The sequence below is a fragment of the Taudactylus pleione genome, unplaced genomic scaffold (assembly GCF_031769625.1).
Source record: "Taudactylus pleione unplaced genomic scaffold, aTauple2 ptg000265l, whole genome shotgun sequence".
NCBI lineage: Eukaryota > Metazoa > Chordata > Amphibia > Anura > Myobatrachidae > Taudactylus > Taudactylus pleione.
This window is the reverse complement of record NW_028284667.1, coordinates 7,549,422-7,576,339: the sequence shown is the minus strand read 5'-3', so window position 1 is coordinate 7,576,339 and position 26,918 is coordinate 7,549,422. Positions and strand designations below refer to the sequence as shown.

Below are 26,918 nucleotides of genomic sequence, written 5' to 3'. Positions count from 1 at the left end.
TCTGTGTGTGGGCACCTTTAGAAACACTTTTTTTTTACTGCACAAATCTAAATTATTTTAAATATATTGTGCTGATAAATTACCTAATTGCAGACAACTATTTTAAGCATAACTAATAACAGCTAAATGTTGTATTATTATTATTATTATTATTATTATTAATAATAATACTAATTATAATAATAATACATATAAAAATTGCACTATGTTGCTAAAGTCTTTTTTGTCTTCTATGTACTGTGTGTAATATTTAGAGACCGTTTATGTTAGCACCCCTGAACACATACAACTACTGCTTCATAAATAGCGTTTGGACATTTTCTTATATTACATAATATAGCAGGATTATAGAAAAATATCAGCAATTATCAGGTGCAGATGGTTTACTTTGGCAATGTTGACTATGGACAGGTAATCAGTGACTGTTCTGAGCGATAAAAATTGTGGGTCCCAGGGACCCCTTTCTTTAAAAAAATGGGGTCCTATACCACTGTTTCTGGGTCCCGTCACATATTATGGGAGTGAGGGGAAGGCAGCAGTTGGGGTAGAGCTGGGGGTAAAGGCAGGGAGAAATTGGTGTAGAGTTAGGGGTTGAGGGGAGTAAGGGCAGGCAGTGATGGGGCAGGTAGTAGTTGGCGTAGAGGGAGTTATGGGTAAGCAGCAGTTAGGGTAGATCTAGGGGAAAAAGCAGGGAGAACTTGGGGTAAAGCTGGGGTAGAGGGGAGTAAGGGCCGGCAGTGCTGGGCGTAGGGAGGGGGACAGTGCAGATAGCAGTTGTGACAGTGCTGGGGAGGAAGGAGGGGGCTACAGGCAGGCAGTGCTGGGGGCATACTTGCTGACATTCATTATCTACTCACCGGGAGATGCCCGGAGAGCAGACACAGCTGGCCACTTTGAGGGTGGGGTCAGGTTTCTATGTCATTAGGCCCCGCATTTTCACATAATTTAGCCCCATCCTCCCTATACGGAGCAGCGATCCACGGCATAAATGCAATTAACGACTGTTGTTAACAACGGATCGGACATACAAACTATACGATGTGTACAATATATCATTCCGATCCACGTCAGTACGATATATTGTATAGTGCTCGCAAGCGGGTTGATGCTGGCCCAGTGTGCATGTGCACGACGGAGCCAGCTCCGTCGTGCGCGTGCGCGAGACCGGGGTAACGACGGGCAAATCGTCACTCCGGGTCTCGTATCAAAGGGGGCGTGCTGTCGATGTTGAGTGACAGCACGCCCCCTTTGGTGGGCGGGCCGGGAGAGTGGCTGCCCAAACGGAGGCGTTCCCATGTGAACGCCTCCGTTTGGGGCCGGCCCCACTGACATTACGAGTGATGTCAGTGGGAGAGATTTCGGCTCTGTTTGAGCCGAAATCTCTCTTGGGCTTGCGGCAACGAGACCCTACAACAAGGGTCTCGTCGCAAGCCGCTGGCGGCTGCGTGTTTGTAAACTGTGTAGGGCAGACCGCTATCACTGCGGTCTACCCTACACTTGTGGGGCTGGGGGACTTGTCCACCCCTTGGCTGCTGGTGGCACTGCCGGATGGCGCCCCCCCTTTGGTTGGCGCCCCAGGCGAGTGACATCCTGGCCAATGGGTAGATACGCCCCTGGTCAAGACCATCGCGACCATCGGGCTTGCGACGAGACCATTGTGGTAGGGTCTCGTTCATGGCAAGCCCCAGAGAGCTTTCGGCTCTAACAGAGCCGGAAGCTCTCCACTGACATCACTTGTGATGTCAGTGGGACCGCCCCCAAACTACAGGCGTTCTCATGGGAACACCTCCGTTTGGGCAGCCACCCCCCTGCCCGCCCACCAAACGGGGCGAGCTGTCACACAACATCGACAGCTCGGCCCCTTTGGTGTGAGACCAGGAGAGACGGAGTGCCCGTCCCTAGCCGGGTCTCGCGCATGCGCTGTTGGCCACCATCGACCCGGTTGCGAACGCTCAGCGCTTGCGACCGGGTCTGAATCAGGCCCTGTTTACACCTGCAGGTAGTAGTTGGAGTTAAGGGCAAGCAGCAGTTAGGATAGATCTAGGGGAAAAAGCAGGGAGAACTTGGGGTAAAGCTGGGGTAGAGGGGAGTAAGGGCCGGCAGTGCTGGGCGTAGGGAGGGGGAAAGTGCAGATAGCAGTTGTGACAGTGCTGGGGAGGAAGGAGGGGGCTACAGGCAGGCAGTGCTGGGGGCATACTTGCTGACATTCATTATCTACTCACCGCGAGATGCCCGGAGAGCAGACACAGCTGGCCACTTTGAGGGTGGGGTCAGGTTTCTATGTCATTAGGCCCCGCATTTTCACATCATTTAGCCCCATCCTCCCTATACGGAGCAGCGATCCACGGCATAAATGCAATTAACGACTGTTGTTAACAACGGATCGGACGTACAAACTATACGATGTGTACAATATATAATTCCGATCCACGTCAGTACGATATATTTAATAGTGCGCACCCAGCTTTAGTGATCAAATGCAACAGATTTTAACAATACTTTAGAAATGGGTTTATCCAAAACTTACACACACATTTTAACAGCAGTACATACACAAAATAGCAAGTGAACAATTCAGCAATGGAGCAATGCTCTTTCATTTGCATGAAGAATATAAAAGCTGAATGAGGCTAAAATTATTAGTATATGGGTAGAAAGGAGAAAAGTGTAAAAACAGGACAGAATTCCAAATGTCACTGTAAGTAATGGTTCCTAGTCACATTTGCAACTATATATTTCAGGCACAGAATGGATCTACAATAATTATGCAAACATCTCTACAGATAGACCATGTGAATATTATTATTATTATTATTATTATTATTATTATTATTATTGTCTAAAATATGCCTGCCACTGTTTCATTTCATAAATGACACTACATTACATAAGTTATATCATTGATACAGCGTAATGTACATTGACTGCTGTTCATCACAGGTAATCCTGTGTAACCTCAGCCCCTCAGAACATGTCATTAGTGGTTAACCACCCAAGTGTGCTAAACCATGTGAGCTTACTTTGGAACGCCACTGCTACTGAAGTATTAAACCCGCTGGGAAAATATCCCAAAGAGTACAGTCTAGCATACCGCATCTTAAACTGATTTATGCCTCATATAAAAATATTCCTTCCATAACACAGAATACTTTACCTATGCTTCTAAATGTACTTTTCTGTCATTTTGACCTAATGTTGAAAGTAAACACAGACACAACATGCATAATAAAACAGAGTGAAAGCAGAACTGGTCTAAGAGCCTGATTCATTACGGATCGCTATTGTGATCTCAGCTGTGATTACGCACACAGATCCGCTGCGAAAATATGCTAATGAATGCTATCACAATGCCGTCACACTGCCGCTATCTCATAACAGTAATACCTTGCATATACTAAACATGGGGAACATCGAGTAACATTGGCCCCTCACACACAATTACAACAGGTCTGACCTTACTCAGAAATTGCTAACCTCATTGCATGGAGTGAGTACTCAAGCTGCGTATGCCATCGCAGTGGCTAATTTATGCACACCTATGCAATGGCGTTGAAACGGACAGGCATGACTGCGTTTCTCCAACCACTCCCCCGTCATCATCCCCAAACACTCACAGCCTGTCAGTCACTCTACGATGGATTCCTATATGTGTACTGTAAGTGAGCACAGCGCGGTCGCAATGCTAACTCATGAACGTGCACTGCGGTGCATACGCATGTGCAGTGCGCACCATCGGCCGATCTGCGTACGCTGTTGCAGTTGCGATCTGTAATGAATCAGGACCTAAGACCACATGGGGTTCAATAAATTTTCACTGTTGAGACCCTCTTCAGCAAACTATGCAGTGGTCCACATTCCAGCTATAGTGCCCCTCTCCCCCATTCATCTACACATGGACATACATAGTATTATACCAAAGTGCCCCAAAACACAATTATACCGGCCACTGTGAGTCAACACACGAATATAACATTCACTGTACCATCCACAGATGAATGTACCAGTTATTGTGCTCCTCCAATACAATAATACCAACCACTATGACCCCTTCAAAATTATTCCAACCAGTGAACACATGAATACACAAGCCTTTGCCCCGGTGATCTTTTTTTTTTTTTATGTATGTAGTACTGCTGCTGTTTCCAGACTTTGGGGTATATTTACTAGAGCGAGAGTTTTTAGAAGTGGAGATGTTGCCCTTAGCAACCAATCAGATTCTAGCTATTATCTTCCAGAATGTACTAGTTAAATGTTAAGTACTGTAGAATCTGATTGGTTGCTATGGGCAACATCTCCACTTATAAAAACTCTCACTTTAGTAAATATACCCCTTAGGGTTAAGAATTTGTATGAATGGTTCTAGACTTGAACCGTATTGGAAGGATGGGGCTAAATTATGTGAAAACGCGGGGCCTAATGACATAGAAACCTGATCCACCCTCAAAGTGGCCAGCTGTGTCTGCTCTCCGGGCATCTCCCGGGGAGTAGATAATGAATGTCAGCAAGTATGCCCCCAGCACTGCCTGCCTGTAGCCCCCTCCTTCCTCCCCAGCACTGTCACAACTGCTATCTGCACTTTCCCCCTCCCTACGCCCAGCACTGCCGGCCCTTACTCCCCTCTACCCCAGCTTTACCCCAAGTTCTCCCTGTTTTTTCCCCTAGATCTATCCTAATTGCTGCTTGCCCTTAACTCCAACTACTACCTGCCAGTGTAAACAGGGCCTGATTCAAACCCGGTCGCAAGCGCTGAGCGCTCGCAACCGGGTCGATGGTGGCCCACAGCGCATGACGGTGCCGGCTCCGTCGTGCACATGCGCGAGACCCAGCTAGCGTCGAGCACTCCGTCGCTCCGGGTATCGCACCCAAGGGGGCGAGTTGTCGATGTTGAGTGACAGCTCGCCCCGTTTGGTGGGTGGGCAGGGGGGTGGCTGCCCAAACGGAGGTGTTCCCATGAGAACGCCTGCCGTTTGGGGGCGGCCCCACTGACATCACTTGATGTCACAAGTGATGTCAGTGGAGAGCTTCCGGCTTTGTTAGAGCATCGACCCGCTTGCAAACGCATAGGGTCTGAATCAGGCCCAATGTTCTGTGTGCACCTGCGGGTGTTATCTGCATGCGAAACGCTGACACTGTAATGTAGCATTTTGCATGCAGATATACCCGCAGTCGCTATTGTAGCCTGCTGTTACCGCTAGCAGGCAGAAAGCAGAGAAGACTCTTATACCGCACATATTGAGAAGTGATATGTACAGGGGTTTTCTCTGCCTTCTTCATTTGGCCCCTTATCTCCACTTAGGACCTCATTCAGAGAGGTAAAAGGGTCCGGATATGCAAATGAAGCGCTCGCAAGTTGCGTTGTTAAGATGGGATCGTTAGCTGGACGAGCGAGGGGAGGATGCGTCCATAAGACTAAAAACACGCCCCCTTCTCGTTCGCAATACACGTCATCTCTGGGTATATAAGAATTAATCAAGACCATCGGGAACCATCGGAGCTGGTTGTAGAGCTTAAGGTTGACCATACCCTCTCTTACCCTCTCTACGATCAAGTCAGTGTAAAAACCTCCCATGTCACATGTGCCATGACACTACTTAGTTAATTATGCACTCCCATAAAACGCCGTTTGCATAGTGAGGCACGCCTGCGTTCGGATCTCCACAGCCCCGTTCACAAGCACCTTCCCCTGTTACCACCCACAAAAGCCTCATCCTGTCACTCAAATTAACGACCTGGCTGTATTCAAGGAGAGGGCATTTTCTGCGAATTTTATGCATGCGCAGTTTAGCGAACATCGGTGGCGTTCGACCGAGTGGCCGCAACGACTGACTCTGAATGAGGTCCTTAGTACCAACCAATCAGTTCCTAACTGTCACTTTACAGGCTGTGTTTGAAAAATGACAGAAGCTGATTGGTTGGTACTTTATCTCTCTCCACAGCTTGATGCATCTCCCCCATAACAGGTTGAACATTTTCATAAAAGGAATGTTTCTAATAATTAGCAATAACTTGTAAGCTGGACATCTCAACCTGGCATAGGCTGGAATTTTGGGTTTATCACCTTGATTTGGGTGTTTATTATGATTTCATGCATCAACCTGTAGAGACTATGGACCTCATTCAGAGTCGGTCGAAGCGGCCGCACGGTCGTACGCCACCGATGTTCGCTATACTGCGCATGCGTAAAGTTCGTAATGCGCGTGCGCAAACTAGCCGCTACGATCAGAAATTTCTCTCCTTGAACACAGCCAGGTCGGTAGTTTGAGTGACAGATGGAGGCGTTTGTGGGTGGTAACAGGGGAAGGTGCTTGAAAACGTGGGAGTGGAGATCCGAACGCAGGCGTGCCTCATTATGCGAACGGCGTTTTATGGGAGTGCTTAATTAACAAAGTAACGTCATGGCACATGTGACATGGGAGGTTTTTACACTGACATGATCGTAGAGCTTAAGAGAGGGTATGGTCAACCTTAAGCTCTACGACCAGTGCCGATGGTTCCCGATGGTCTCGATTAATCCTTATATGCCCGGAGATGACGTGCAATGCGTACGAGAAGGGGGCGTATTTTTTTGTCTTCCGACCGCTTCCTCCCCTTGGTCGGCCAACTACCGATCCGAACTTAGGGACGCAACTTGCGAGGGAATCATTTGAATATCCGGCCCCTTTTTCCGTACGACCGTGCGGCCGCTTCGACCGACTCTGAATGAGGGCCTATATTTTCGGATCCTTACAATAGGTACTCATTTTATAGTGTTTATAGCAATGCTCTTCAACATATTTAACTCACTAGCAGGGAGATTTATTAAACCTTCTAAAGAAGACAAGTAGATGTGGTGCTCATAGAAAACAGATTATACGTAACTATCATTTTATAGAATTCACTGGAGAAATGGCAGCTAGGATCTACTTGGTTTCTATGGACAACACTTACACTTGTCTTCTTTAGAAGGTTTTATAAATCTCCCCTCAAGACACTGATAACCTTAGAGATATTGTAAGCCAAAGGGACACTTTTAAGCCCACACAGTTTGCATCAATTTCAACAATGGTTGCAGCATTTAGAAGTGTTAGATACATGTTAAAAATACAGTGGAGATACATGGTAATAATCAGTGCTTGCTAAGCCCTAGGCAGGATTCATCAAACAAAATGAAATGCTGCATGAAAGCTTTAAGACTGAGCATTATTAACATCCTTTGAATGGCTTTGTGCCAAAGTGGTGTTATATACAGAGTTATTCAACTAATTTATTGCCATGTATTAGACAATCCAAAATTCATATTGTATTTAAAAGTGTTTCTCAAATGTCAGTGACTGATGTAGCCAATAGGCTCTTTTCTACAGTCTTTTTGTAAAAACATATTTATCTTGGTTAATGTCAGAGCCGTAACTAGTCTTTTTGGTGCCCTGTGCCAGAAAGAGCATTGGCGCCCCCCTCATTTTTCAAAGGGACATGGAGATGCTGGGGATGAAATAAGAGGAAGCTACAAGTGAGAATGATAATAAACAGAAATTTGACAGGTCCAAACAGCGCCCCCTGCCCTGTGCGATGGCATCGGCCGCACTACCCTAGCTACGGCCCTGGTTAATGTTACACAGTTTAATACACAAACAAAGAGAAAGAAAGGGAAGTGTGGGTAAGGGAAGGCTTGTGAGATCACATCATATAGTTTCCACAACTGGGAGAAGAGATAGAGGCAGTTGTTTAATAATAAATGCATAATTAGAGAGAGCATTTCAAATACTTAGAGCCTAATTCATTGGTCTCCCATAGTACGTTCATGTTGCAAGGACAGAAAAGTGGAAATAGAGTTATCTAGCCTTATCTCTATTCCCTCAATTTCTGTACAGATCTTTGTATCTCTTTAGAGGAGATAAGAAGGCAGATCATATGCAAGCAAGGGCGGATCCAGGAAATGACAGGGGGGCACCATTATGGACGTGTGTTGCTGAGGGTGTGACCAACTATGGGCCTGATTCACTACTGATCGCAATTACGCACGCAGTTCACCTGTGATAGTATGCAAATCCACTGCGATCGCTATGCCATCGCATCATAACATAAGGACGCCCACTTTACCTTACACACATCCGTAATGTTTAGCAAGACTGCAAAATCATCGGTACAATCGAGTACTATCGTAGCCTCATGCACACTTGCAGAAGATCTGATCTTCATCAGAAATTGCTAACTTCATCGCACGCTATGAGTCCTCAGGTTGCATATGGCATCGCAGTGGATAATTTATGCACGCCCCTGCAATGGCGTTCAAACGCATTTCGCTGACACCCCGTCACCTGCCACAAACAGCACTTCCTGTCATTCACTCTGCGATGGTTCTGTGTAGTCACTACGATCGAAGTCCCGATCGCAGTGGCCGAGTTGCTCACACGCACTGTGATGCATACACATGCGCAGTACACAACAATCAACCGATTGCGTGCGTAATCGCAGTAGCAAACGGTAATGAATCAGGCCCTATGCGAGGGACTGTGACCCATGAGCTCGCTGTGAATGTAAAGTCTGTTTATGATCTATAGTTATACTTTTATTTTGAGCAGCTCAGTGTATTAAGTGGGAAAGTACATTTGCTGGTATAGAAATTTAAAGTGAAGAGGTGGGGGAAACTTAGGTATTTTGATAGTGTAAACGTAAGATTTGATGCTTTTTTGACACTTATCCCAGCAGCTGAAGCTGAAATATTAGGCCAATTAAAAATAAATATGTCAAACTGCTTTTATTAGTCTGATAACCTCTACAAAAGACATGGGGCTATATTTACCAGGTGAAATTTTAAATGGGCTGCATGTGTATCTGAGTTTATTGCTATACCATCTTGCAATATATCTGCTGTTTGTGATTGTCACTATTTTATGTAGTTGTATTTATATGCAATAGTATTCTGTTATTGTCCACAGTGCACGCTGCTCTGTGGAATTTACCGTGATATTGTTACTTAGTATTGCTGATATTCACGCTACCTATTAGTGTGCATTCTGTCTTGCTTGTGTCCATGGCTGCAGGCAGCTCCGTAGTTGATATTACCTTTATACTACTACTCCAGTTTTACCTTGTGAACTCCCGCTGTCCGAAGGTTAAGACCTGGTGGCATCCTAAGTACCGGTGAGTGTGTCATACTCTATAGGAACAACGGGCGGTTGTCATAGGCAGAAGCTCTCCATAGAATGACTCTAGGGAACTTATGCAAATCCAGGAAAGATTCATTGCACAGTTCCTCAATCAAATAGAACACCAGAGTTTGTTCTGAGAGAAAAAGCTGCTCATGCATTTTGTCAGCAGAGCATCACACCTAAAATTATGTCATCCATGTCTTGGCTGACTGGTTGATTAGTTAATTAGATCTGGGACCCTCCCAGAACTGTACAAGTCACTTTTAACTTAACACCAAATAAATGTGCATAACTTCCCTGGCGAAATGATTACCTAAGATATGTGGTGTTCATATTAATCTCTGCTATTTTAGCTACAATATGTCTGCAAATATGAAGCTGTGGGATGTGGTATTATCGAGATACTTCATATTTTGGAAATTATACGTCTGAGAGATTTCTAAATCGCACCTAATTTGCTTCTATATGTCAGCTATATCCCTATGATTTTGAACTATCCCAGCTATCACAGACATATCAATTATATGGCATAAACCACATTAAGTGGCCTATGTATCAAGCCATTTTTTGACATAAAATTATGCAGAAACTGCCGTTTCTGCATAATTTTATGTATCGTTCCTATGTACTAATGGCACATTTCTGGAGATTTCACAGAAATCTTCTGCAAAGTGCTAATTAGCACTTCAGATCGCAGTCCCCATTATTATCAATGGGGACTACGATCTGACCCCTATGTACTAAACTCCAAAAAGCGAAGCCTTTCGGAGTTCAGCACAGGTAGTTTCCACCAGAGCTGTATCTAGACTTTGTGGTGCCCTGTGCCAGAGAGAGCATTGGCGCCCCCTCCATTTTTTAACTAGAGACATAAGATAGCGCACCTGAAAAACGGCGAAGGGCCAGGGAAGAGATAGGGGAAGCCAGGAGATGTTGGGGATAAAATAAGAGGAAGCTACAAGTGAGAATGATAATAAACAGGAAAACTGACAGGCCCAAACAGTGCCCCCTGCCCTGCGGTGCCCTGTGCCATGGCACAGGTCGCAGCACCCTAGTTACGACCCTGGTTTACACCATCTTCAGATGGTGTAAACTACTGTTTGACTATGGGGTCTCCAGGGGCAGGGGAGAGATCGATCTCTCCCCCATAGCTCCCCAAGCCAGTCCCGGAAGCTCATGCTGTGTGCAGTGTCAGCTTCCCCTGGGGAAGTCTTTCACTTCAGTGAATGACTTCTTGGAAATGCTGGGGATATAACTCGCGGGGACAGTGGTACATAGCCGGGACATTTTCATTGAAAATGTAAATATTCGCAGCGAGTTGTACCGTTAATAATCGTGGCAGTACCGCGATTATTAATACATAGGCCCCTTAATATCTTGTGTCTTTTATTTGGTATTGACACATTTGTGTGAGGCTGAATATACTTTGGTGGTTTGATTATCCCCACACTGTGCTGGCTTCCTCTGACTGCCTACAGACAAAGGCTATGTGTCCCCTAATCTTCTGTCAGGTAATTACATTGTCTGCTAACAAAGTTACTCTAAGTGAATATATGAATATACATGTTAATTGGATATTCTGGTTCAAGGATATCTTCAGAGATACATTCTAATGACCAATACCAATCTCTTCTCCTGAGGGGAATTAACTTACTATAAAACAAACCTAAAATGTGCTAACAAAGGCCTTCCTATACTATGATTCTCTGTTAATTAACAAAACATAGGACTTATCACTCTATTGATAAGTGTGCTGCAGATTTATAATTCATATATCAACAAGAAATCTAACACGCAAGGCCCAAATTTCAATATTCCTTATAGTCTGCCTTACCAATGGAGTCCCTGGCCAACAGTTTCCCACTTGTGTGCCCTTGCCAGAAGTACATTTGCTTAGACAGTGTGAATAGTCTGGCTTTCTGATGTGCTATTAACTCTTTGGTGTCCAACCTGATTCTGCTGAGCTGTGCAAGGACATTGCAGTCAAGTCTGCTAATTGTTTCAGCTGTTTAATTAAGCATTTTTCTCTATCTTTTTAACATGTTTCCTCCTAAATTAAGAAACATTTTGGTGCCTGTCTACTTATTATTGAGGCAGTGCCCTTTGTAGAATTGTTTGCTATAAAATAATATACTGTATTGTCTGCTTTATCTTTCTGTACAAAAGCATTCATGCTATTATTATACCTCAGGACCTCTTGGGGTTCTCATTAAGAGTGAGGTAGAAGGTAAACAGAGTGGGTGCAGGACATACCATACATGCATTAACTTTAAGGAGCGAAGGAAATGTTTTAGATTAGCTAATTATACTATATGGAGGATGCCACTGGAGCATCCTCAAAAGCTTGCATTCTACATTCAGGTCACCATCAAGCAGCAAAAGTCCCTCTTGAATTTCAGAAAGCTTCTGTAAGGCTTAAATAATGGATCTAGCCTCCTGGTTTTGATTTGAACATACAGTATATATGTTAGTGAAACTTATGAGGGTTCATTTTGTCCCCAAGTTTCATATTCCATATGAAATTTGAGGAGGAGTGAAAACTTATGTAGACCCCTCTGACTCTTCTAAACCACCTGAAATTGGTAGCACATTTCTCAGTGATATTGAACCATTTAAGGTTGAAAGATGGGAGTTTAATGGGGGACTTCAAAAATATTTGGGCCATAGCTCTATGCAGTCTCACAAGGCAGTGGTGGATAACACTAACAGATATCCCAAATGTAGGTACCAGAAACAGGTGGTTGGAGTGTATCATGCATTTCTAAACTCCCTTTGAAGTGTGTGGTACCTTGTGGGCTGGTCTAACAAGCCGTGATCAATTAAAACGCTTTGTGATGGGGTCTCTGTGTTTGAAGCTAATGCATCAACGCAACATGGGGAAAGAGCTTGTGCTTAGTTATCTATAATATCCTGCTTCCGAATTCGCAACTGCAAGTATTTTCAAATATTACTTTAAACACAGGGCTAATGTATTGCTTAAAACTAGGTTGTAGTTCAATTGGGCTGTAACATCATCATATATTAACAGATTACTCCTTTCACAATTGTATACTACTAGGCTTGAGTTTCAAACATGTATTGCAAAGTTGAATATTTAATTGTTGATTTAGTGGCTGGCAATGCAATACAAGTACTTAGGAAATAGGATTTGTCCCCAAAGTTTAATATACAGTAGTCCAGCACTGTATCCAATAAAGAAGCTAGTTTTGTTTCCACTATGGACAGAGCAACTGTAGCAGGTGCTTCTGGCACCATCCAAGGTCACTGGCACCACTTAACGTGGACTATCAAATGGGATTATCACCGTGGGCAGCTCTCAATGCTTAAAAATGTGGGTCGACAGGATGGATCTTGGATGGAACCCTAGTAATAAAGGGGTGTGGGTAAGAGAGGCAGGGAAAGGGTGTCTCTATAATACCAATTACTTACTTAAAATCCTGCTCCTCCCTGCATGCCTTTCTGTTACTGCCTGTTAGCCCTATCCTATATACTAGTAGTGCGGGGCCCCTGTTGTGCGCTCAGTATACTATTATTTATTAACCATTCTTTATATAGTGCACACATATTACACAGTGCTTTACAGATGTAGTCATTCACATCAGTACCTGTCCCAGTGGAGTTTACAATCTATATTCCCTACCACAAGTACACACACATATATACTAGGGTTACGTTTTTGACGGAAGCCAATTAACTGACAAGTATGTTTGTGTATTGAGCGAGTACACCAGAGTACCAGGAGGAAACCCATGCAAATATGGGAAGAACAAACAAAGGGCCTGATTCAGAGCCGCTCGTAAGCGGCCGCTCGTTCGCTCCGAGCGATGTTTGCCCAACTGCGCATGCGTACGGATCGTAATACGCATGCGCGAACCAGTCAGTGCAGCCAAAAATCGTTTGTTCGCTAAATAGCGAATGCCTGCTATTATGAGTGACAGAATGAGGCGTATGTGGGTGGTAACAGGGGAAGGTGCTTGAAAACGGGGAGTGGAGATCCGAACGCAGGCGCGCTTAAAGGTCAAAACGGGCGTTTTAAGGGTGTGCATAATTAATACAGCAGCGTCATTGACCACGTCACTGGGTTATTTTATAGCCAGAACTGCTCGCAAGATTGTGGTAGCAAAAACCAACCACAAGGATAGCGAGCAGTTCATACCCTGGTCGATGTACTCGATTAATCTAATAAATAGCGGACATGACGAAGGATGCGAGCGGCCAGGGGGCGTATTTTTTCAAAAAACGACCGCAAGTTTTGTTCGCTCGTTCAGACATAGAGGCGTGAACAGACCACAAAGAGCGAACGGTTCATTTGAATAGCCACCCCTATTTTCTGGACGAACGACCGCAAATAGCGTCCGGCTCTGAATCAGGCCCCAAGTCCACACATATATGGCCTTGGTGGGAATCAAACAAGGACCTCATTGCTGTGAGACAGCAAGCCAACCATTGCGCCACCTTGTAGGGCTTTGAAGGCAGGCCGGTTCCCTGCACCTTAGAGGGGTGACAATAAGATGACACAGGTACAGTGAAATACTGCTACTTTGGAGGTTAGTAAAAGTGGTGCAGGTTGGGAAGTGCTCTTCTACAAAAGAGGGAGGGGGCTCTGTGGCACAATGTGAACTAGGGGCACTACAGATTCCTATGGATTTTTTAAATCCTACATGCAAAATATAAAACAAACTAATTAAAACAATAAGTAATACCAGCGGGTATTATTTAGCAAAAGAGGGGGAATTTTTTCCATTTTCACTTGTAGTTACATGCTGGCCCCCTCTGGTTAACTTCACTACTGGTGGAGGGGTTGTACCAAAGCGTGCACTTGCTCCGGGTTCCATGGCTTCATGCTGTGTTGCTAGTTATGTCTCTGCAATAGGCCATAATAATTCAATGATCATATTGCCAGGGTCAGTTCTGCTTTCTGGTGGAAGGCGAAGAAATATAACGAGTGATGGAAAATTCACCCATCAAGTTCAAAGATCTCTATGGTGAGACAAGATGCATTATGTTTATGATGCCGAGATTGTCCAGAGGTGGCTCTCTTGATATGAATTGAAAATCTTCATATAGTATGTTAAGACCTAGCTGGAACTAGCTCTAATTTTTCAAAAGAAAGTGTCCATGTCCTCTGGGACTATAAGAGATGTGATTTTAATAGAGTAACAGACAATCTGCATCTTGTATGTAGTAGGCTATTTGCCAGTATCCTGTGAGCCTTCTTGTATTTACAATGTTGTGCATTCCAACAGATCATGGCTGGGTGCTGATAACAGGCCCCTCTATTACAGTCTCTAAATCAGTTTTACAATATTTGTATCAATTGATGTTTATTGTAAACATTAAAACATAACATACTTACCTACTCTCCCGGAAGTTGTGGGAGGCTCCCGAATTTACGGGGTGCCCCCCGCAACCCCAGAGGAGTATCCAGATCTCCCGAATTCCTGCCCATTTCCTACTAAAGTTGGCAGGATGGGGAAATAATTGCTGAGAATCGCAGCATAAATGCTGTTAATCGCTGCTCCATATGGAGGGGGTAGGGCTAAATTAAGTAAAAAGGCGTCATTTAGCCCCGCCCCTCCTCCGCGATTTGCGGCAGTTTAACATGAAGGGACGAGGCCTAATGAGGAACCTGGCCCCGCCCCCAAAGTGTCATCATCACCTGCATTGACTATTGCAATTGTCTGTTTACTGGTCTTCCCCTAAACTGACTTCACCCGTGCAATTTATTTTGAATGCAGCAGGTATACTAATATTCCTCTGAAAACATTCTTCTACGGCTTTGTCAGTCCATACATTGGTTACCTTAATTTTCTCAAATCCAATATAAAATATTTATTTAGCATTCAAGGCTGTCAACAAGAGTACACCAAAAGACATTACGTCTCAAGATATTTCCGAACTTGCACTATGTGCAAGACCTGCATCTCATTTACTATCTGCTCCTATTCATGGTTACAGGACTATTTTTAGACTGCACACATTCTGATGAATGCCCTCCCTTAGACAACAAGACTTCTTCTAGCCTCAGTCTAAACAATCTAGCAATCCCTAAAAACTTCTCTCTTCAGGCCAGTTTGTAAAATTCATGAACTACTTAAATTTGAAGGCAAGACATCTTGCCTCTCTAAATGACAGTAAAAACCGCACAGCATTCTGGGGTGTTATCTTGGCAGTGATGTCGGCAGGGGCAGAAGAAGAAATCTCCGGGGGACACAACAGCAGACTTTGTTGCATGGGATGTGAATGTGTCAGCTAAAGCTCACCTGACAAGCTGAAAAACTACCACTTAGTAAATAAACCCCCAGTCTGGTTTGATTACTTTGTTTGTTTCTAATTGTAATACACAAAAAAGTATACTGATTCTACAGTACATAAAAAAATAATAACACTAAAATACATAAATTACAATAACATTACAGAGCCAAAAGAGGTAATTAATTGTAATACACAATCAATTGTAAAGTGTTATGGAATTATGCTGGTGCTATATAAAACATAAAAAGGCATAAAACATATCATAGGGAACATTTTTTACATTCTTTATAAAGAGGCACAATGACATCCGCGTTCCAATGAGGGGTTGATATGCTTAATACCCTTTTCACACCTAAATCCCGGGTTCGATCCGGGACATTGAACGTGGTTTCAACCCGTGTTACAGCTCTTCATATTCCTTTCATACCCCTTTCACACTGCACCTTGGTTATTACCGGATTGTCGCCTTTCACACTGGACCCATGTATTCCCTGCAAAACAGTGTATGTCATTGTAAGTGGAAGTTTTTTACAGGCTCACAAAGATGAGTCATGACAAGCTCCTGATCCGCCAATCAGATTCTTTTCCCGTAAACCGGGTCGAATAACCCAGGTTGCACCTTTCAATCCGCAGCATATCCGGGTCGGTCCCGGGAATAACCCTTGTCGTGACACACAACCCGGGTGGACCCTTTCACACCAAGCCAGGACGCAGGTCCCCCGGCAATATCCGGGGTTGGAAGTTCAGTGTGAGCTTTGGCTCAGTCTGTGTGCCTCACTTGTCGGACCTATGCCAGTCATGCATTAAAGGCTCAGAAACACATGGACACTTCAGCATTCAAGTGCACTAACTCATATTACTGGTTTACTTAGTTTTTCATGAGAAAAATTAACATTGAGACCACAGTATACGCATCAATAGAATTGTGGCAATTTCACTTCATGTTTCGTCTCTGGCAAGAATCACAAAACATGTAAAAGTGTGATTACTTTTTTAGTTTCTGGCACAGCCACCTGACATTTCAGTAGATGTTGCAGTAAATTCAGACCAGCCATTAACAATAGCAAATAAATCCCACACATACTGTAAGCAGGCACTAATAAGGGGTGTGATACAAATAAACATGTGAATGGTAACTTTACTTCCCTCTCATGTAGCAAATCCATTGATCATACATATTTTAATTATAATTTTGTCCAACATTATTTTTCTTAAAATATAAGGTTTGATGTACTGTATCAAGCAGTGAAAAGAGTGGAGAAGTGGACCAGTGGAGAAGTTGTCCACAGCAGCCAATCAGATTCTACCTGTAATTTTTGAGAATGCTATCTCAAAGCTGACTGGTTGCTATGGGGAACTGCTCCACTCGTCCACTTCTCCGCTGTTTCCACTGCTTCATACATCAGCCCAACGGTGAGTTATCACAACTGGATTCACTGCTACAGTAGTTTCCAAATAGTGAAAATTTAGGAAGTGCTCATACCATATCAAATCTCCTCCAGTAAGCAACTAATAGATGAGACTCTAATGCTGGGTACACACTATGAGATATGTCGTTCAATCAGCTGATGAACGACATATAGCGTAGTTCATCTGTGCGTGTGTACACTGGATATGTCTGTGAACTACGTTGTTTACAGACATATCAGGTTGGCCCTGCAGCACAGCAGATGCCGATATATCTCACAGTCTGGCTGTGGTGACCCGCCAACCCCCCGTACACTGGCTGCAGGTACCGCTAACACTTACATCTCAACTGGACAGGCAAATTTAAATGCCCGCCCAGTTGTGATGTCAACATGGACATATCGAGCGACAGTTTGGTAAGTGTGTATTGGCTTAGCAATCGGCTGCTCGGTCTGCAGATCACTGGGTTGGCGGACAAGTCGCCCAGGTGTGTGCCCATCCTAAGAAGTTGATTCAATTATGTGCAATGGGGGCAAAGTGCTGTTGAAAATGCAGGTAAACGCTGGCAACAGCACCTCACCTTGCCCCCATCTGTCTCCATCTTACGGAATCAGCGAGTACTGGGGCTACCCTAAGTGCCGCATATGAGCGCACTTAATCGCACCTACTACGCGTGGCAAGCTTAATTGAATCTACCCTTGATGTCAAAACATTTCTTAAGGTTAGTTCATAAGTAAGTGACATGCATACTTGCATATCTCAAGGTGCATGGTAAACCTGTAAACAAATAATCTTGGTACCAAGCTAGTCTCCCATAGGTGGCAGCTGGAACTTGAGAAAGACAATGGGCCCCATTTATAAACAAACGAAAATACCAGCGGCAGTTTTCTTTTAGTATCACTGTGATGATACATATGAAATTGGCATAAGTATTTATCAATATATACTCTTCCGGAGAGGTCCCACAAAGTCCTCCTTGTCGGCGGGGACCTCCGCTCACCTGATGGCAGCCTAATGTTGCCAACGCCGGTGGAAAGCGCATACGCCACGGTTTCTCAAATGGGAATTAGTATGTAGTTAAAGAATGTATTTATTTTTTGTGACAATTGTATTATAAATATGATTTTAAACAGATTGCACTTTCTGAAGCCCCTGTTCAAACTTGGCTCAGCGAATACTTCTAAATACATGAGGAAGCTTTTTATTTTTAAACAGTTATTTACTAATGTTATTTAGAGTGTCATCCATTTGCTCCTGAGGACTGAAGGAATTTTTGACATGTATTTTAGGTAACATGTTTCTTATCAATATTCAAGTTTCAGCCGATGCTGCGAGATAAACTATAGGACGAAGTCTCTGGTGAATTACACCCATGTTAGGATGTATTTTTTTTACCACAAACTGCTAGTGCTCCTTTAGCTTTACAGTAAAATCATTCTTATATTGCCTTGTCAGGAGACATAGAGCCTGATTTAGAGTTGCACTTGCATGCAATTTTGTCTGTGCACAGATCTTTGCGACTATAAATCTGTAAAAGCGTTGGGTCCTATAGGAGCAACTCAGAGCAAAGCAATGACCATTGTTTGTATATATATATATATATACAAGTGCTGCACCTTCATGCTTCTATATATATATATATATATATATATATATATATATATATATATATATATATATATATATATAGAAGCATGAAGGTGCAGCACTCCCCTCTCAATAAATCAAGCAGAGACCAAAGGATCAATAGAACGTTTCAGTACTTTTAGTACTATCTTCAACCATATGGTACCTTCGGTATCCCATCATGGTTCGGGAAGAGTGTAGCGGTTTGAGGTTGGTGTCAGTGTTCACTTCGACCAGTTGTCAAAAAAGAAAAATTATTTAAAGTAAACACAGATTATCAGGAACAGCGAGTTTACACCTGGGCGACAGTTAGAGCCCCACCCAACCAGTCACAAATAACCAGGTACAATAAATATAGACCTAATGTAGATACAGACCAATCTAGTGCAGTTAATTACTCACAAAGTGATACAGACAGCTTTCCCACACCTGTTTCCCAGAAACCCCCTTTAGGGGTGTCCACGCGTGCACAAAGAGGAGGAGGGCCCACACGTGACGTGGTGGGCAGAGAGAAAAGGAGAGGAAAAAGACCCTACAAAAAGAGAACATAATCATTAATTTATCTAGCAGACCCATTACTGACATTGAAATGAGACTCCTTAACAAGAGGTTATCTTTTGTGCCAACATGCAACTTTGATAACTTCCTTTGGAAAAAAGATCTGTGGAAAATTCACCGTAACCTCAAGCTAAAAGAATTTTACGCAGAAAAAGAGCCTGACATTGCCACGTATTCCAAAGGTCCTGTGGACAAAAAGTCCACTTTTGAACCCCAGTCTTTCAATGCCTCGATTAAAAGCTTTATTAGACTACTAGACCACCATGTCACAGTAGAAATTAAAGACCGACCCAAAACATACCATAATCTTACTAAAGAGGAATACCATGCTTTATAGTCCCTAAGTATAGATAAAAATATTGTGATTCGTCCTGCGGACAAGGGAGGTGCAGTGGTCCTCCAGGACACTACCTCCTATAAGAATGAAATCTACAGACAACTCAATGACCAGTCCGTCTATGTAAAATTAGAAAGTGACCCTACCAATATCTATAAACAGGAACTGCACAGTATACTTGATGATGCAGTAACTAAAATGTGGATTGACACCGACACAGGCAAAAACCTAAAAACTGCTAAACCAATTGTGCCTCTTATATACACCCAACCCAAAATCCATAAATTCTTACAATCACCACCGGGACGACCACTCATATCTGCCAGAAGATCTTTATTTAGTACTGTATCTAAATTTTTGTATTTTTATGTACAACCCCTGATTATAAGTGAATCCATGTTCCTTAAGGATACTAACACCTTTCTTGAGAAACTACGCCAGCTAAACCAACTACCAAGAGATCTGCTGTTATGTACGATTGACGTGGTTTCTCTGTACACCAGCATCCCACATGCACAGGGGCTGGAGTACATGAAATCTTTTTTACAGTCCAAACGGGAATACAAGAGACCTGAGATTGAACTTTTAATTTTACTTTTAGAAAAGGAAGGGATGTGCTATGGGGTCCCATGTAGCACCCGCTTTTGCAAATGTCTACATGTTCAATGTAGAAAAAAACTCTGTTTCTACTTAATTCTGAATTCAAAGAACAGCTTGTATATTTTATTAGATATATAGATGACATTTTTGTTTTATGGTCTGGGACACTTCAACAATTCTCAGCAGCAATGTTCAACATCAACCAGATGCATCAACACATAAAGTTTACATAGGAATGCAGCCCACAGAGCGTAAACTACCTGGATGTGGACATTAGTTGGCCTGGCACTCCCTTCATCACAAACCTCTACACTAAACCGACCGATTGCAACACCCTTTTGCATGCCGAAAGCCATCATCCCATACCTTTAAAAAGAGTTTACCATACTCTCAATTTCTCTGCATCAAGTGAATCTCCAGTGACATCAGGACCGCGGAAGATGAAATGAACCACATGATGATTAAGTTCCTAAATCAAGGATATAAGGAAACAGAGCTTTTGAAAGCCAAAACTAGGGCTCTCAATAATCAGAACAACTTGGATGAAGCACCTCAGACCAACAGCTCCAAAAAGGCGCCTACTATGTTCATCATTCAGTATAACACTTCAAGTAACTTCATTAATTCAAATGTCAAAAAGACCTTGGCCAGTTGTCAACACTGACACCAATCTCAAACCGTTACACTCTTCCCGAATCATGATGGGATACCGAAGAGGTAAAAATTTAAAAGAATGGCTTGTCCATAACGACATTTCTACAACTCATGAATTGAGAGATGGCAACTTTTTAGTTCGGAAGCCTGAATGTTACAAATGCATCAGCTGCACTACATGCCGTCATATGGAAACCGGTGACGTTGTTCACCCACATTTAGGGAGACGGATCCCTATACGATATGTTCTCAATTGTATGAGCAAATTTGTTGTTTATATCATCTGGTGTTCATGTGACCTTGCCTACATAGGCAAAACATCATGCACAGTGAGAATAAGGATGGCACAACATCGTACTGCAATAAGACAGGCACTTGATGGCAAAGACAATGACCAGCCTGTGGCAAGGCACTTTAAGGATTTTAAACATCCCTTAGCCACCTTGAGACACATAATTATTGATCACGTGCCAACATTGAAAACAGGATTTTGGTACTTACCGTTAAATCCCTTTCTCCGATTCCACAGGGAACACTGGAGTCTCAGTACAGTGGGGTATAGAGGTGGGATAACCGGGAGCTGGAACTTTAATAAATTTGAATAGTAGCTAGCTCCTCCCCCTCTATACCCCCCTATAGGTCAGTCTTAATAAACTGAGTCCGAGGAGAGCTGGAAATAGAATAACAGAGGAGAAGAGAACTAGAACATACATAAACAACAAGCAAATATGCAAACAAATCAAGCAGACCTTGGAGAAACAACTGTGACTGTCCAAACCTGGCAGAACAATAACAAATGCAGGTGGAACAGCGCTGGGTGGGCGTCCAGAGTCCCCTGTGGAATCTGAGAAAGTTATTTAAAGGATAAGTACCAAAATCCTGTTTTCTCCTTCATCCACTAGGGAACCCTGGAGTCTCAGTACAGTGGGGACGTCCCAGAGATCACATCCTGGGCGGGAGAGCGCTGAGAACCCTGCAAAACAGCACGGCCATACTGTGAAGCAGATGCCGCAAACGTGTCAAAATGGTAAAACCTTGTAAAAGTATGCCGGCCCGACCAAGTGGCCGCTCGACAAAGCTGGGTCAGGGAAACCCCACGGGCAGCCGCCCACGAAGGACCCACCGAACGTGTAGAATGCGCTGTGATTGAAGTAGGTGGTTGCTTTGATGCAGCCAGATAGGCTTGTCTGATTGTAAGACGAATCCATCTAGAAATAGTAGCCTTAGAAGCCGGCCAGCCCGGCCGCGCCATATCATATCGAACAAACAGCGTATCCAACTTCCAGAGGGATGCCGTCCTATCAACATAAATCTGAAGAGCCCGGACAACATCTAGGGATCTGAAAGCTGAAGAATCCTCTTTAAACACCGGAACCACGATCGGTTGATTAATGTGAAACGCAGACACTACCTTAGGCAAAAAGGATAACTGCGTGCGTAGCTCAGCCCTATCTTCATGAAAAATGAGGTAAGGCGGATGACAAGAAAGCGCCGTTAGCTCAGACACACGCCTAGCAGAGGCGAGTGCCAACAAGAGAACCACTTTCCATGATAAAAAATTTTATTCCACTGTCTGTAAAGGTTCAAATAGGAAAGATTGGAGAAAGGAGAGGACCAAATCCAAATCCCATGGAGCCGTGGGAGGAGCTTTGTATGTGACCAGCTCCCTTGGCACAAAATTAAGACTGACCTGTAGGGGGGTATAGAGGGGAGGAGCTAGCTACTATTCAAATTTATTAAAGTACCAGCTCCCGGGTAATCCCACATCTATACCCCACTGTACTGAGACTCCAGTGTCCCCTAGTGGATGAAGGAGAAAAGAGGAGGTGACAGAGACAAACGTTTGTTACACCTGGAGGCACGTTGGATACACAGTATGAATACTGTGGCTCCATATGGACTTAACGAGACATTATCATTCCCCTGTTTCCTCTAACTGTGTTTTCTCTCCTTGCTCTTTTATTCTCTTACAGCATATGTTCTTAGTACACTTTGCTTACTTGATTCATGTTCTTGTTTGAACTTTCTCTACATGATTCTATATGACTGCACTACATGTTGTCCATTTGGTCTGTCCTCTTACTCGTGTTTTACCATCAGAATGCATCGCACCTCTTCACAATAGTTCCCTGACAGGGTTAAGGGACTATTCTGTACGATACCACTTGGCCTTTGGGCTAACTTCCACTACTTGATAGTTATTTGGTACTTGCCAGAGAAGTTCAGAGTGTTGGAAGGGATTCCTGTAATTCCTTTCCTAAATAGTTTTTACAATCATACATACACTGAATAAACCCGATCTCGTCCGAACTTGGAAGCTAATCAGTGTCTGGCCTGGTCAGTACTTGGGTGGGAGATCCCCTAGGAATACCAGATATTGTAAATCAATTCTTCTTCGGACGTTTACAATCTAACTTCACACTTGAACTTACGAAACCACCATGATCTCATCTACATTGCATGTGGAATTGATCCTTTGCTCATTGCAGTGTATCTTGTCTCCATCAGGCACTGCTTGTGCCTATTATGTATACCTTCCCTTCCTCAGCGCAACTTTCCCTATCTGGGTTTTGTCCAACATTTAGTTGGCATGTTTGCTATACTTACTTATATTAATAATATATATATACTCTTTTCTTTACCAGATGCCTAATTAGGCACTGATAATTCCTACAACATGCTAATATAGTCTCACCACTATCATCCAGGACTTTGATTTTAGATTTATGTTATATGTCTTTGTCCTTTATTATTGTTGTTTGTCCAGCACTAACATGTTTGTTCCGGAAACGGTATGAATTATTGCCGGATGCAAGTCTGGCGGTTCAAATCCCGACAGCGGCAGGCCGACATGGTTGAAAATCCCGATCGTCCCAAGGTAAGTATTAACTAACCTAACCTCCCCCCCTAATCCTCCTTAGGGGTGCCTAACCCTAACCTTACCCCAGTGCCTAATCCTAATCCCCCCTCTAAGTGCCTAAACCTAACCCCCCCTTCCCCACTGCCTAAACCTAAGTCCCCCGGGGGGGTGCCTAACCCTAACCCTCACTTCCCCTAGCCTAACCCTAACCTCCCGGGGGGTGCCTAACCCTAAGTCCCCCCGGGAGCCCTAAACCTAACCCTCTCCCCCCGTGGCTGTTGGCAGCAGCGCCCGCAATCACTTCGATTGGGATGCTGGGGCGCCGGTATCCCGGCGTCGGTAAAATGACAGGCGTCTAGATTTAGATGCCTGTCATTTAACCCTCGCCGGGATAAAGCAGTCGGGAAGCCGGCTGTCAGGATTACGTCCGCTGGCTTCCCGACTGCATATCGTTTGTTCCATATTGATTATTATTATCAGCATTCTTATTACTGTAAATGCTTTAAATTGCACTCTCTGTTCACAGCAACATTCTACGAGGGTTGTTCCAACAGTAATGCCTAAATGCTCATAACTCTGAAATAATATGCAACATTTATTTGAAACTTTGTCAGTTTGTACTTTAATATGTCTGCTAACTATATAGGTATTTCTTGGACTACCTAAACAAAATACAATGGATTCCAAGATGAAACAAAAGAGCCATCATTGAATTTCTGGAAAAAGAAGGCTGCAGTGCTACAGAAATCCACAGAAGACTGTAAAAAGTGTATGGTGACCGTACAATTGACTACAGCAATGTCAGAAGGTGGATGAAGCGTTTTCAAATCAGGAGAATCGTCCGTGTGCGACAAACCTCGTGGTGGCAGACCATCAACTGCAGTGACAGCAGAGAACCGACACAAAGTCAATGCCATGATTCAGAAAGACCGTCGTGTGACCATCAGAGATGTCAGTGATGAACTTGAATGTAGCCATGGCACTGTAGAAACACTAATCAATTATTTGGGATATCGTAAAGTGTGTACTAAATGGGTTCCAAAGCAATCAACCAGGGATCACAAGGCCCAGAGAGTGGAAGTGTGCAATTACCTTTTGACCAACTTTGAAGCCAACCCTGAGATGTTTTTGGAAAATGTCATTACAGGAGATGAGACCTGGGTATTCCTTTATGACCCAGAAACAAAGGCCCAATCAAAGCAATGGAAACACCCAAGTTCACCTAGCCAAAATAGTTTAAATCACAGCGATCCGTAAACAAAGTCATGGCCACATTCTTCTGGGATTGCCGAGTTGTTATTCTCATCGATTACTTGGAACAAAACCAATCAATCAACAGTGATCGATACATTATTACCCTTAAGGAGCTGAAAGAAGCCATCCGCAAAAAAAGGTCAACAATTCGACTGTCAAATGTCATCTTACACCACGACAATGTCAGACCTCACACTTCGATGGCAACATCTGTGGCCATTGCCAAAATGGGGTGGGCAATAATGCCACATCCACCATACAGTACTGATTTGGCCCCTTCTGACTTTCATCTGTTTGGCCCTCTCAAATACTGTCTCCGTGGTCAACATTTTGAAGACATAAAGACTGTTAAAAACGCCGTATGTTCCTGGGTCAAACACCAACACTGGAATTTTTCCAAAGTGGATTCACAGCTTGGGTTGAGAGGTGGAGAAAATGTTTGAGGGCAGATGTCGAATTTTTTGATTAGAGTCATTCTGTTACTAAGACTTCAAAGTATTTTACTGCAAATTTTCAAATCTGTATCTATAATAAAATTTGAGTTGTGAGCATTTAGGCATTACTTTTTGAACAACCCTTGTACTTATGATATGGAATGCACGACCTGATGTTTTGCACTGATACCTAGATTACCCACCACACATGGAAGTGCGCGTCATTGAGACAACGTCACACACCGGGCATCATTACGTGCACAGTGACGTTCCGGCCGCACGCTGATGACGTCATCCACCCAGCGACAGGCAGGAGAAGCGGACACAGCACATCACTATACGAATGCAGTCCTATAAAGGTATGTTCACTTTATTCTCTCTGTGTTCTTGATAAGTATTCACCGACTGAAACGTCAAATCTACCACACTGCTGTGTTATGAGTCTTATTTTGAGGTCCCGTGAGTGCCACTGTCTCTCTTCTCTCTGCACGTAAGGTTTCACACACCTCAGAGGGCACCAGGCCGAGTATCTATTTACAGTATAATGTGGAGTGCCGGCTCAAATTGACATATATTTATATATATATACATAACTTTTTTTTCTAATCTGTGGGTGGCACATTATGTACTGTAGCTCTTCATTCTAATGTAATATTCTATACTAATTTTTTAAAACATTTAAATTATTTTCAGCTGTGCATTTTTTAAAGTATTTACTGAATTCTAAACCATGGGCATTTCTAAGGACATTGTTGTTTAAAAAAAGAGCTGGATAATCAAATGTGTATTGAAACAACATGCTAGAGAGCCAGACTTCATTACAGAAATTGGACTACGGCAGATAGGTTCTTGGTTCTCAAAAAATGCCTTTGACAATTTTGGGTTTGTCAGCCTAATTTTGTACATGCATGTCTACTGAATTTTCATTTTTTCTAACTGTTTATATTTAAAGATGCCAAACATTTTAAATTCAAATAATGCTTATATAATAATGTTACATATACAGTTGCTGCTCAGGTACGTCTGCTTATCTCCAAAATACAAATGATGAGATACATGTGTTGTTGGATGTATATTTGTAAGAAAATGGTCTAAAAAACGGCACATAAAAAAATAGTTTATTTAAGCCCATATGCTGGCCATAATCAGTTTTCTTTATAACAAAAAACACATTAACTATTAGGTGTAAGCAGAGCCATATGCCCTATGTCAGCCCGCCCCCTTTGTGCGTGATGTACAGCATAGGGGCTGTGGCGTAACTAGAACTTAGCAACATTTTTAAGGCCCCCGACTCGGGTCTACACCATTGTGGGGATGGTTAGAGCTGGGTGCCACTGGGTATTTGAGGTGGTGAGGAGCTGCAGACAGGAGGAGGTGGAGGGGTAGGCAGGGAAAGGAGAAGGGGCTGGGTGCTACCGGGTATTAGAGGTGGATGGGAGGCGGGGATTAGAGGCCAGGCACGCTGCAGTACACTACTTGCACATTCACAATCGGCACCCGGCTGGCTATTCTGAAACTGAGACTGAATGGTCTTGGCCTCGTTGTCCTCAGAAAGCAGACAGGGGATAGGGAGTGGGGCCTCGCGCCTGCACTGTACTTCTGGTCGGACAGCGGTGGACCAGCCAGCGGGGCATCTATCACTCTTTTCCACGCACAGCCCGCACCACACCAACCCCCAAATGTGGTGCTACCCACTTTACACTTACCTACCCCAGGGAGTGCAGACTCACACGCAGTGTCTTGACTGGTTCGCGGAGTCTTCTGTATACAGGGTGCCTGGTGCTGTCATTGAGCCAGGGACCGGGCTG

General features: G+C 43.6%; 1 protein-coding gene, 1 long non-coding RNA gene and 1 pseudogene across 9 annotated transcripts in view; 2 read left to right on the top strand and 1 right to left on the bottom strand.

The window, feature by feature from the left end:
• LOC148513991 (uncharacterized) overlaps positions 1 to 26,918 on the top strand; it is a 213,994-nt gene that overhangs the window by 37,900 nt on the left and 149,176 nt on the right. The window lies entirely within an intron of this gene.
• ABI3BP (ABI family member 3 binding protein) overlaps positions 1 to 26,918 on the bottom strand; it is a 515,514-nt gene that overhangs the window by 339,860 nt on the left and 148,736 nt on the right. The gene's annotated exons all lie outside the window — the stretch shown is intronic.
• On the top strand, positions 22,829 to 22,948 carry LOC148513993 (5S ribosomal RNA; annotated as a pseudogene).